Consider the following 13,157-nt stretch of genomic DNA (forward strand, 5'->3'; position numbering starts at 1 on the left):
CGCTAAATCTACTTTCCAAGCCATACAGTTACTGTCATAACATTTCTGTGTTCATAGACTGCCTGCTACCCACAAAGAGTGAGACTTTTGCAAACAATGAGCTGATTTCTGCTTCAAGTAGCTTCAAGTAGCAGAAAATACCACAAGTAAATAAATCCAGTTTATTGTATTACTGTATTGCTACGGTTGTCATAGAATTAAAGACTGCATGGTTCTATGAAGAAAATGGTGGGTTTGCTATTTTTTCTATAACAGTGAAGTAGGCTAAACATAAACTTTGAACTGCTTTTAAAAAAAGCTGATTAAAAGAGTGCTGACCCAATCCATAACATGTTGGGTCCAAATGCTTTTTTTTTTTTTTTTTTTTTTAATGCTAAATGTTTCAAGCGCCCCCTCATGAAATTCACTTTGCCCTGTTTGACAGTTGCAACTGTGCCTGTAAGATATAAGATTTACAGCTTTCACAATGGAGTGCCTAAAAAGGTAACGCTTTGAATTTATCCTAAGTTACAACTCTTTCAGTGATTTCTGTTTAAATTTAAGGAAGGGAATTTAGCACTATTAAAGATAATCAGCGTTTGCTTGTTTTAGATTAATGTCTCTCAAAGTTTGGGGAAATAGCTTTCAAGTTTACTAATAATGTATTTGAATTGGAATTAAAGTTGGCTGAATAACCATGTCCTACAAAACCTAAAGGAAGGTGACTGGATCAGCCAAATCTGGAAATGTCCTTCAGTCTGAAGGCAATCATGACGCCGATTTGCTCTACAGGCTCACCAAATCGGTTGTCATGCTATTTTCTGTATCAGAGACACTCTTCCCGGCCCTCATCTTACTTTATACATCATCACATTTCACCACGCCTCAAAAACCTCAGCAGCATGAATCTCGCGATGTGCAAGAAGACCTTGTTCCCAGAAAGCTGATGTCCCTTCTGCACAACTGCTTAAACTTGTGGACAATCAGGCCCTTCCAGTGCAAACAGGCCCCTTGTCATGTTGACTTAGGACCAGTATTTATCATGCTCCACTCAACACAAATGCTACCACCTCAAACATCTATCCCCAAAGTGTTGTCACTATGTGGCCAAAGACCTCATCAACACGCATGAAAGAATGCCCTCTTACTTTCTACGTCTTTTACATCATGACAGGACCTTCATCAAGCACAAGCCTTAAATACACCCATCACACTACTACATACTGGCTTGCAATGCTATGGTGTAGAAGGCTATCCTTCCTTCATCTCTTATTATATTTATAGTGAAATAGCCTTTGAAAACAGGCAGCCTTGGATTTTTGGGTCATTTCGACAGTTTTAGTGGCATGAGTTCAACTTAAAAATAACATTTGTACACAATGCTGTCAGAGTTTACTGAATGACTGTCCATGCCGTAGCTGTGACCAAACATTAATTTCATGCAGCACTAAGCAGACACTGTCTGCACTAATAAAGACCGACTCACCTCTGCATGCTGAATGCGTGAAGTAGCTGAACTTTATGACATCTTGGGGGCAGTCACTTACAAGAGCGTGACGTTCTTCCGCAGATGGTCAAGCAATCATTAAATGTATAAAGCAAAGAGTAACTTCTAAGCTTTCTATAGTTTAACGAATGAATTGGTGATCTCAAGTCAAGACTCCCGCTGCTCCAAATATTACGTCCAGTCAGCAAAACACGTTGGTATAATAAAATTAAAAAAGTACTTTAAGACTTCCGGTATTGACTATACATTTCCTTTTTATATTCAATGAGGAAAACAGGCTAGTGATACTGTACTTTAGTACACCATTTTTATTTCCTCTCATCGGTGGAGTCTAAGCAATCAATAGCCTGTGGTTCCTTTCTATGTGTTAATATTATTTTGTACTGGCGCAGGGGTAGTGAGCATGACCCATATACGTAGCCTTAGTCCTCGACGCGACTGATCCAGGTTCGATGTATGGAGCTAAAACAGTGACAGCTTGCATCGTCTTCCCGTAGTGAGCTTATGGAAAGCTCTGGTTCAAGTACCACTGCTCAATCACAAGACAGGGTATTATTTTCATTAATATTATCTTCATTAGCTTATCCAGCAAATGATTGTAGTGACATGGAGCTAAACCAGTGACAGCAGGTATATGATAAAGAGTACCAGAAAAATTGAAGGCCCATGAAGGGGCCTTCAATTTTGCCTCGCTCCCGACGGCAAAACAGTGCCAGCTTGTAGTGACATCGTAGCTGAAGGAGCTCTGCAGTGACACTGAAAACATCTCTCATTGAAAAAAACTGCAGCATAAAATGAGAATATCATGAGATTTTACTTTCTGATAATGTTTGATTTTTCTATGTCTAATTTTTCAATGCCAAATCTCTTTTTTGATGTCATTGCAAGGGAGTTTTCAATGTTTCATTTTAAAATGCCAAATCTCATTTCCTATGTCGCTGCAAGCTGTCACTGTTTTAGCTCCATACAATTCCAGCCTGTGGTCCTTTGCTACATTTCTTCCCCCCTCTCTCAAACCCCCTTTCCTGACAGCCTACTTTGTAAAAATGAGCCACTAGTGCTACAAAAGAAAAAACCATGTAAAATAAATAAATATCACAAAATGTAAAAAATTAAGTTTATGTCTTGGAACTGTAAAGGTTTGCAAAGAATGCAAAAGGTAAAAGCAGTCATGAACAAATTAAGAGATTCCAGTTCAAAAATGATATTCTTACAGGAGACACACACTGGTAAAAAGGACCATGTTAAAATAAGTAGGAGATGGCAGGGGGGTGTTTATGTAACATCTTATAATACACAGGCAAGAGGAGTTATGACTCTCAGTCATAGTTCAATTCCCTTTCAAGTGTCTGATATAATAAAAAAAAAAAAAAGCTTGGAAGATATTTAATCATCCAAGGCTCTATTCTGGGAACCAATTTGAGCCTTGTAAATGTTTATGGTCCAAATGTGGATGGTCCAAATTTTTTCACTGACCTTTTTCTGATTCTCTCTTAAGTAAAGGATTAATAATTGCAGGAGACTGGAATTTTACATTAGATCCAGCTATTGACCCCTATACAGGTGTTGATCAGACAAGAGTTAAATTTAATTGATGTTTGGAGACATTTTAAACCTATTGAAGTAGCATATTCTTGTTATTCTGGAGCATATATTATTTTCAAATCTCGGTTATATTGACATCTAAAATAGATAACTGCTTCTATGATGGTGTACTGCTGTCTGGTCATGGATCATACTTTACGTATACAGATGTTGTTAGATATATTGGGATGAAATAGACCTCTACTTTGAATATAATACAACCGAAACAACTGCTGGGATCAAATTGTATGCTTTTCAGGCAGTTTTGAGAGGACACATAATAAGCTACCCTTCATCTCAAACTAGAGATTTTCACAGGGAGAGTTTACTACAAGAGTCACAAATAAAAAAAAATCCAAAGTCTGGTAATTAATAATTATACAACCACTCCAGAAAAGGAATTGCTAACTTTAAAAGCACAACATAACAGAATGTCAACGGATAGAGCAACTGCAGATATTATAAGGCTTAATCAAAACTTTTACGAAAAGGGGGGGGGGGGGGATCCTGGAAACTTGTAAGCATGGCTAATCAAACAGTTGGAAACAAGAAGAAAAATAACTTCAATTTATTTAAGGTAAAACCGTTATTATCTTTTAACCTCTTTGAGAAGGTTTTACACTCTTTTATTTCTAGCCGTCTGGACTACAGCAATGCACTTTATTTAGGCATTAGCCAACGAGCTCTCTCCCGTCTGCAGTTAGTCCAAAACACAGCGGCTCGTCTTTTAACGGGGACCAGAAAACATCAACACATTACACCAATTCTTGCGTCTCTGAATTGGCTCCCTGTTCATTATAAAATTGATTTTAAGATTTTATTTTTTGTGTCTAAAGCCTTGAATGGGATGGCTCCTCAATACATCACCGACCTCCTCCAGATTTATTCTCCGGCACGTGCTCTGAGGTCTGAGGGCCATCTTCAGCTAATAGTGCCTGAGAAAAGGCTTAAAACTAGAGGGGACAGAGCCTTTTCTGTAGTTGGCCCCAGACTTTTAAACACATTGCCCCTCCATATACGAACAGCCTCCACAGTGGAGTGTTTTAAGTCTCGTCTTAAGACCCACTTTTATTCTTTGGCTTTTAGCTCCTCTGTGTCCTTTTTAGTTTATTTATTTTTTGTTATGTAGAGCACATTGAAAACTTTTCTGTTGTTAAATGTGCTATATAACTAAAGTGGATTGGATTGGATATTACGTTAAAATGTTATGTAGGATGGATTTGTATTATAATTTTGGCTAAAAGTGTTCATACTTGTCTTAATTTTTAGATAGACATAAAAACATAATCAATGCGGTCATTTCTGTGTGACATCCTGCAATCAAACAAAGAGGTGATGTAGGAGCCAGCAGCAGTAGATTGGTTTGTGACAAACTGCTTTTTCTTTAAAACTTCCTACCAAACTAGAGATGTCACGAGACACCAAATGCATTTAACTCGCTCACCAGCAGACTTTAAAACAGGCTGGGCTGGAGTCACATAGGTTAATTTTTTTTTTTTTTTAAACCTACAAAGGAGGGACTGTTCTGATAAATGTCAAATACTACTCTTAAACCAGAAGACATTGATTTTTATCAATTGGAACCAAGCCATTATTAAAGAGACCTGACTTGTGTTGTCCTATATTTGGCTGGTATTTCTAGTTGTGACTGCAGTCACCTGGCAGCAGTTAGTTAAACGAGAGCATAACATAGACATATTAGAAAATATGTTGCTTTTTTTATGCAATCGCATTAGATCACGTTATATAACCCACACAAAACACTTTTTATTGTAAAAAGCCATTGGATTCTGGCCGCCTTTAGGCTTTACAGAAAAACAACCCAGCGATAATATAATGTATTAGTCATCAAAGTTAAAAACACCATTCACAAAGCTTGAGGTTCACTTGAAATTTGGGTCAAAGCCGGAGGCATTGGTATCGGAACAGGGGATTTTCTGCTTGTGTAGCACACTCTGTGTATAGCTAGATTTGTTGGAAAGTGTTCCAGCATCTTCCAGTTAGTGATTATGTTAATCCTACATGGTTTCAGTTTTGTCTCTGAATGCTCAAATCAATCTCTTGCCCTCTGAGGGTGACTGTTTGGAACTTAGTACAAAACACACATTCAAACCAGTTTTCAAGCATGTTTTATGAGCTAAGAAGACTGGTCAAATATCCAGCCTGAGTCTTGCCAGAAGCTGTTAATGTCTACATAGACCTTGTCGTTTCTTTGCAACTTATTAAAGGACGTTTTTCCAGATGTTACTGGGGGTATGTGATAGTTTTGATCCTGTATTAATTATTTAATAAATCTCCAAATGATTAAAGTTGTATGATCATTCTTCCCTAAAGGACAATAGTTGAAGTAAATCACTGAAGGCCCCATTTTAGAATACCATTTATGCCAACGATGACATTTCTGACTGGAACAGTGTGTTGGCTTTGATACTAAATCTGTTAAGGTTAAAGTATTACCTTATACTTCTTAAGGAAATTGTCAATGCTAACCCTTTTAAGAAATGGAAACACCCCAAAGATCCTCTATCAACGTTCGGAAATGAAATGCAATGAATTTTGTTTTCATTTCATGTCCGTCTTTTGTGTTATCTAGATTTTCTTAAAGTGTACTGGGGTTATTAAAATCAACATTATTTCTATGTAGGTATGTTTTTCTTAATTTCGTTTGTTGTTCTTCCATTGCTGTTGTGTTTTCTGAATTCCCTGTGAAGTTCTTTGAGGTTTGAGTCCTCATTAACTTAGGAATGCAGGAGAACCATGCAGGGTTTTTTATTCAAAAGATAAGGCGATGTAGGGAATAACATCATTCCCTTTACTTGCAAACATCAGGAAGAAATAGTCTCAAACAACAAGGGTGTGCAGGCTTACCTTAAAAACATGTCCACCTGTTAAGTAAGGTATTGTGCATGCTTATGCAATGCCTTGCTAAAGCATTCAAATTCGCAAAAGGTTTTCCCAGTTTAGCATGATACAATCACAAACTTTAATGCGATTTTTTTTGTGATAAACCACCATATAGTGGTGCGTGTATGTGACGTCAAAGTAAAATTAATTCATCTAAAACTCTGAGGCTTTTCACATTTTTCATGGATTTATGTAAAGACAATTTCTCCCATAGCTTCTTTTCTAACTTGCTGAAGCTCAGTCAGACTGAAAAAACAGTTTTTTGAGAATTTATTTTTAAAATTTTTGTATTCTCACTTGAATTTAGTGGGAGCTTGGTCTCTGCCGTTCTTAATGCTTTTATCCAAACCATTCCATTGTAGCTCTGGTTATATGTTTAAGTTTTTTTTTTTCTGCCTTGGGGGGGCGTCTCAAGTCTTTTGCAGCCTCTAACAAGATTGCTTCCTGGATTGCTCTGTATTTAACTCCAGCCAGCTTCCCATCAACTCAAAACAACCTCCCTGTCATCTGCTTCACGTTGGATCTTCTCTGTACATCAAACCTCCTTTGATCCCACTCCCCAGCCTGCATCTTCTTCAGATGCCCACAGATCTTCATCTCACAAGCAACCACAATAAAAACTGCTTAATTTCAAAATTAACATTTACCATTATCACCCATGTGCAACAACTTCACTGAGTACCAGCCAGCTAAAGAATGGGTTTTAAAATATTCTGTTGGAACTTTGAAGTTTATCTGTGAGTAACCATGCTGTCCAATGGCCACATTTGCAATCTTTGCAGTTTTTTATGTGGAATAGGGTTCAGACTGGGATCTTGAGGTCAATAACAGCAGCTGGCACTGTACTGCCAGATATAAAAGAACTAAGCGTGTTAGAGTTGAGGGGTGTGTGGCTCAGTAAAATTATTGAGTTACCAAATGAATGTGTGTCATAGTGTCTGTAGGGTGTTAAGTACAGAAATAAAATGCCAACCAATCAAAATAGGGTTCCAGTAGACACAAAGAGACAGGAGGTCCTGGGAGGGCTGGCCAGCTGCTTTTGTGGCTGATTAATTCCACCTATCAGAACCTGCAGAGCAACAGAAAACCCAACAAACTCAACCCTTTCTCAATAAAGGTCACAGTAAGGTTTGTTACAGCAATGTAGTTGTATGTGCCTTTAAAATCTAAGTCAGCTTTATTGTCAATTTGGCATGTATGTATTACAGCTGAATTAAATCTGTATCTGTATCATATAGTGCGAGATACAATACAATTTAAAAACTGCAAAATAGCACAATAAATAAGAAAACACAACGAGGTACTTCAAATAAAGTGGCTGGGGCAACCCCAACCATGTGTGTTTATGTGTACAAAATATACAGAGTGGTGTGTGCAAGGCCCAGGAGGGCACAATGTGGCTTGCAAGATGCAATCTGTGGCAGAGCTAGGACTCTGGAGGTCCCTGAAATAGAAAGAATGAAATAAAAACTACAGTATATACTACCATTGTACAACAAAAATTTGTATTGTGGATAAATCTATTTCTTTTTAAAGCGCGTTAAAACAAATAAGGATCCCATAACAATAAAATGACAAGATGTAGAAAGATTTTTTAAAAAAAAACAATGTTCTAAAAAAAAAAAAGGAAAAAGTCTTTCTGAACAAATGCATCTTCAATTTGTTTTTAAAAAGGCCTGGATCAGTGATGGCACCAGGGTCCAATGGATGTTGGTTCCAGGGTGTGGGTGCCACCACATTCTGTCTTTTGCTTGTTTAAAACCAAAAAATTATGGCCTAACCACTGTTTGACAGTGGTAATGCAATCCAGTATTGAATGGAGTATGTAATGGAGTGTAACCTGGCTTCAGTGACAAGTAGACCTGTAGATCGTCAGCATAGTAATGGAAGAATCACTGGTGCTGAGTTATAATAGCTCTACAGTAAGTGGCAGCATATGAAGGGAAAAAGAAGAGGGCCAAGAATGGAGCCTTGTGGGATTCCATATGAAAAATTAGCACTAGAAGAGGTAACATTATTAATCTAATAAAGAAAGAAAACATTCTTAAAGCAACTATTATATAACACCCTCACCAACATTTAAACCTATATTAATTACTGGAACAACCTAAGTTTACTTAATATCTTGGCTCAACAAAGAGAAGACTTACTGAAGTTTAGAAATAACTTTGACAACTTGTGTTGCTGACCCAACTTTTACACAACAAACAAAAAAGTGTTGTTAATAAACACACACACACACACACCTGGAGAAGCTAGTAGTGTAAAGTACTACTCAGAGTAATTTGAGCTTTTTATTTCAATACTCTAAAACTTCGGCCTGTCAAGGCAATTTATCTGGCGCTCAAGAGCCAAGAAAGGCATATCATCTCAAAAAGTAGAGACATATATCTAGTATAGTGTATAAAGTGTCTGAAACTGCCTCCTGTAGCGAATGTTGATTTTTTTTTTAACTGTGTAATAACAGCATCCGGCCACAAAATTAGAAATAAGGGTGCTAATTTTATGTTACTGAGATTTTATTTTATTTTTTTACATTTTTTTTATTGTGAACTGGAATGAAATTATGAAATCAAGAGTGTCATCTATACAGGTGCAACCGGCCCTTTTAATGAGTGCATGATGCCAAAGTGGCCCAACATAGAATTGAGTTTGACATCCCTGCTCTAAATGGATCACACTAAGCCAGTTTGCACAATCATATTTCTTTCACAGGAAAGACCAAACATCAGGGCTGTTTGCTGTGACCCGGTAATAATCCACCAAGAGTGCACACTAGTTGTTGCACATGGAACCAAACCTCCTACCATAAAGTAGCTTTAAATCAGTGGATGGACAGATTGATATCTCATATGAATTACATCAATACAGTTTTAGTTTGTTCATGGGGGCTGACTGAGTAAGCGCCCTGAAGCACATCAGTTTAATAAAATGCTGGCCAGGATTTCATCTCCACATGTAGTTATACAAACATGCAGATGAGAAGATATGATTCAGTCCATCAGACAGGAAAGAGTTTTGTCCCATTCTAAGCTGCTTCAAAAGCTGCTGTATTGAAAACAACCTATTCTTTCTTGTTTTGCTAACCCAGTCGACCCCTGTGAATAATTCTGTACTTAACGGGGGTGGGGTGGGGGTTATGAGTTTAGGTTATAGGTGAAAAAAAATTAACAAGTTCTACCGAAAGTTAGGACCAATGCAGATTTTAACCATCTTAAACTAACGCCAAACCTCAAAAATTCACCGTGGTTTATGAAAACACAATTTTATGAACCTCCAGACCCTCGTTGCGTATACATTAAATGGTTGCTTGGTTTCTTTGCTGAAAGACAGGCAGCTGACCAAACGGCAACAACAAGAACTGGACATGGGGAGGGTGAAACTGCCAACAATGAGAAGACGACTGCATCCATGAAAACTGTGTAACTAAGGGAGTGATTTTAGGGTCTGCCCCAGCAGCATCAGTGTTGGTCCAGCATGATCGGCTTGCTTGTGAGAATAAAGAGATTTTGATGCGCATCCTGATCTTCGGTGAATCTTTGCTTTCTTGTTTTTCTTTTCCAACAGCCACTAAAGATCTTCCTTTGTTAAACGTTTACAATAAACTGAACATGCACAGCAATATTGGTCAGAAAACAAACGCAACATTATAGCATTCTCTTAAACTCTTTTGATATTTTGCCTTTTTATATTGCTTCACTCTCACATCAAATAGTTTCTCTGGGCAGATAAGCTATGTGTGCTCTGTTCTTTCTATATATTTTGCAGAGGAAGATCATTGGTGGTACACTGCCTCCTAACTTCATTTACCATGTAAATAATCAAGGTATTATTCAAAGATTAATGGGGTTCTTTGGAAACTATTGTACAACGCAAACGTGACTATTATTTAAAGGCTCATAAAAGCAGTTAAATAATCTGCCATGATGTTATTGAGATAGGAATTGTTTTGAGATGGGAGAAGTCCTCTTTTATCTTTGCCCCTCTTGGACTAGCATCTAAGTCCCACTATTCTGCATTTATAATAAATTGAGGGATGTAGCTATGACAGAGAATATATTGCTGCTTACAACCTCTAAGGTACAAAATGGTCCTGTCTATGTCAGGATTATGTTTTGTACCGTTTTAGACAACTGACGAGTATACTTCAAGGAATTGCAGTTGTAGAATTTCAATTAATACATACCAGCAGATTCCTTTGACTTTTTGAAGTTGGATCATGAGTCAGAATCTGTCATATGTCAAATAACTTAACTGGCAACAACAGGGATCAGAGCAAAAACACATGGGAGTAGGGTCCAATCCTAAATTTTGCATCTGAATAAAATTGACACTTAAGATTCAAGGATTTTTAATAGTAGGCGCTATTATCTTTGTAATTCCCAAAAATACTCAACAGCTTACTGAAAAATAAATGTATATACCATAGATAACATGGTTTAACTGCAACTGTATGGCTTGTTTATGGGTTAAAAGTGGAGGTAGAAAGTGACAAAATGGGAACATTTTACGAAATAAGGGCAACAATAGCCAAAGAAGTTTAGTTGACCCAGAGCCGTACCTATATGTAAACAGGAAGTACACATTTAATAAAATAAAGACAGCAGCCTTAGAATGTCTAACAACTGTTTTTTAACTATTGAATTTTAACTTAAAATAAAATGTGCTTGTTGTTCACATTACTAATCTAGTCTTTAATTCTGTCTATATGTTGTGTTTTTGCCACAGTCACGTCCAAACTTCCCCATTGTGAAACAATAAAGGTGTTTCTTATCTTATCTCAACTCCACAACAAAATTGGCACTCAATAAAACGTTACTAGCTAAAAATTGCCTGCCTTTATCGACTTTATGGCCAACTTTGGTCAAAGTGTCCACGCTAAACATAGCTAGCACTAGCTTGCGCCAACCTCATTACATAAAGGGCAACATAAACTAACTTTCTTGTGAAAACCAGTGTCATCAACACAAGTGGCTGGAATTTGCACAATTATCCAGCATAATTTTGTTATCTCACCATCAGTTATTTCAATGTGTGAATGAGGTTCAGCAAAAGTCTGATTAGCTTGTTGTTGAGTTCAAAATGATGATCTGTGAGGAATACTGAGGCTGCTTCTTGTCCGTTTCTAATCCAACAAACTGGGTCACAATTTTTGACCCCCGATAGTGGTTTAAACTACTGCAACTTCGGGCCCATCAGCAGAAACCCAGCATTTAGGTCAAAGCAACCCAGCAGTTTTTGGTGCGTATGAATGGTTTGTCTGAAATTAGTCAAAAGACTTTATTTCCCTCTAACACTGTTAAACAAATTAGGCTTCTGAAGCCCTGTGGCTGATTACTAGACATGGATGTCATTGTGTTTGAGAAGTGAGAAGAAACAACCAGTGCATTATTCAACGTTTCTATGTTTCTGTCAGACATGACTTTTCCTAAACACCTAATTTGATTGCAGTAACTGCATTTGCACTGCTCATCATTTTTAGCTTATGAATTTTTTAAAGAATTGACCCTTGAGCAAATATTTCGAAATGACCCAGTGTTTAACTCTATACTTTACTGAAGTAGATATTAACATATGGACGACTGTACTAGGAGAATCAAGTCTACCTCTTGCAAATTGTGATTTACAAACAACACTGGGTAGTTTTAAAACAGTCACTTTATTTTCATAAACACATCTTTTGTGTCCCTGTCTGTATGATTGAATATGACTTTAGCTGTTTTTGAAGCTATCCTTGAGATAGCGCACCCTGTGTTCTTGTGGATGGATAAGCCCCGATTATGGAGGATTTGAAGAAGAGTCCACCCAGGGCTCTGTTTTAGACCTTGTTTATCACAAAACACTTCCTGTCTAATCAAAGGTTAAATAAACAAAAACAAAAAAATAGAAAGATATTTTATTAAGTAGAGCTATAAAACTGTAAGTTGTAAGATTTCACTCTGCAGTCTGATAAAATTACTGGACAAATAAGAAGAGTTCAGTGTCTTTGGAACTTTTCGATTTTATTGATGAATGATTGACACAGTTAAATTATCTTTAAAATAGCCAGAAACAGAGTTCTTACAGAGCCCCAACGCAACAAATGTATTTTATTTATTTATTTTTAATCTTTTAATATATATTTGAATAATACTATTTTAAATCTTATCTTAGAATGGTTTAAAAGTTTAAGTTGCTACTGAAATTACAACTCTTGTAATTTAAATTGTCGTTTATATGTTCTCAATATTTGTTTTGTTCTATTTGTTTTGTCCACTAGGATGTGTGTTGCTGTTAGGTCACCTTGTAAAAGAGGTCTCAATCTCAGTGGGTCTTTAGCCTGGCTAAATAAAGGTAAAAAATAAATAAAAAAATACAACAAATGATAACTATTTTAAAGAAAACTATGAGAGTATCAACCATACATGTTATTACAGTTTTTCTCCATTGTTTTGGCTCATTTCTTAAAACAGAAATTACATTCTTAAAACTCTAATATCATTTGGCAAAACAATTATACAGTTCAGCACAACACCATAGCTTACTTGCAAAAACTCGTATCTCTCCCAAAACTGTTCACCCATGCTTGAAAACTAAATTCCTTTTCCATATAAATAGTCAGTGCCACCAAAATTGCCAAGATCCTTCTCAATTGCTTTGGCTCATTTCTTGAAACAGACCAGATGTTCTCAACACTCTTGGTGCTCTTGCCAAAATAGCCTGGATTGTTCACAAAACCCATAGCTTACTTGCAAAAACTCACATCTCTCCCAAAACAGTTCACCCATGTGTCAAAACCAGATTCCTTTCTCATAAAAAATAGGCAGCGCCCCCAAAATGCATCATCCCTTTGACATTGTGTGAGCACTGCAAGTGAAAATGTCTAGCTGTTTTGTCACTGTTGGTTAGGACTACCTAGTGGGACATAATTGTGCATAAAAATAACTTCCATATATTACAGTACTGTACAGTCGGATAAAAAGAAAAAATATATACAGCATAATATTATGTAATATAAACAAAAACAAAAATTATATGTAGCCTACAATGCTGTAAACAGAGTAAAGCGGGAGTTTCAACACTAACACTTCACCGGTCACTGTCCTCACCCTCCTGGCTGTCCACGCTGCTGTCAGTCTGGCCACGGATTCTCGTCCACATCACAGCGTACATCATCCCTTGCAATGCAACGAGGGAAGAAACG

Source organism: Fundulus heteroclitus, chromosome 21 (genome assembly GCF_011125445.2).
Source record: "Fundulus heteroclitus isolate FHET01 chromosome 21, MU-UCD_Fhet_4.1, whole genome shotgun sequence".
NCBI classification, from domain to species: Eukaryota; Metazoa; Chordata; class Actinopteri; order Cyprinodontiformes; family Fundulidae; genus Fundulus; species Fundulus heteroclitus.